The sequence below is a fragment of the Buceros rhinoceros genome, unplaced genomic scaffold (assembly GCF_000710305.1).
Source record: "Buceros rhinoceros silvestris isolate BGI_N320 unplaced genomic scaffold, ASM71030v1 scaffold23441, whole genome shotgun sequence".
In the NCBI taxonomy this organism is placed as follows: Eukaryota; Metazoa; Chordata; class Aves; order Bucerotiformes; family Bucerotidae; genus Buceros; species Buceros rhinoceros.
The window spans coordinates 18,607-19,632 of NW_010395218.1; positions in this window are offsets into that span (position 1 = coordinate 18,607).

Genomic DNA, 1,026 nt, shown 5'->3' on the forward strand with positions numbered 1-1,026 from the left:
GGTGCTTCATCATGTGGGGAGCAGTTCGTACAGTCGGCTTGTCCCAAGCAACCACCCGTCTCTTGCCTGGCTGTGTGTGACAGAGCGCTGATGATTTGCTTTGCTCTCTGGCTGGGGCTCTGAGAGGATAGGCAAGGCTTTATTCTTAAGAGCCTAAGTCAACCTCAGGGTGGTTTGAGCCACCAGCCATTTGCTGGGCACAGTGCAGGGGTGCTGTAGGATGTTGACGCCATTGTACGTAGCGCCACCAGGGTCAGTCAAGTGGTGGCTGGAGGACGAGCTGTGGCCCTGCAAGCCCTCTTGGTTGTCCCTGCATGCAGTGACGAGAACGTGGGCTGGAAGTGGCCGGCGCTGGCTGGAGCCCAGCTGAGCTGCACAGCAGCCATGGGATGAGGGAGTTTCTCTACGCTTGCCTTCAGCCTTCTGATTTTGAGCTGAATCAGCAACTTGTTTCTTGGCTTGCTGCACTTCTTACAGGCATGAAGCGGGAAAAACAAGCCCTTTCTGATTCTTACACTCTTCCTTGCCAGTAACCGCTTTCAGCAGCGACGTTGCGGTAATGCTTTTGGGATCCTTCCAGGATAAAAGCAGTTGACATGTGGAGTGCGTGGCCGTGCTGCAGGGGAAAAGGGAGTGCTGAGCAGGGAGGAGGAGTGTCACTTGGCCAAGTGCTACAGCAAAGAGCCAGCCTAATAAATAGCAAGGGCTCTTGCCTGTAGGAGACGTGGTTAGACATGGCAGGGTCCGAGTCAGCCTTAGTGGCCAATAAATTTGATATAAGGTGTTAGTGTGAAGTCCTGTATCTCCTCCAAGCTGATGGAGTCAAGGGTTTCTTGTCCTTTCTGCAGTGGGACCTGGCCGCAGGCACGCTGGTGCCGCTGGACCCGGGGAGAGCCCAGTGTGGGTGAGGGAGGGCTGCTGGCAGCAGCAAAGGGCCGCTGCAGCCCTGGCCCCGGAGCTGCGGAGCACAGAAGTGTGTCTGGCTTGTTGCTGGCTGATTTTTCCTGTAGGAGTGAAAGGTTCGGA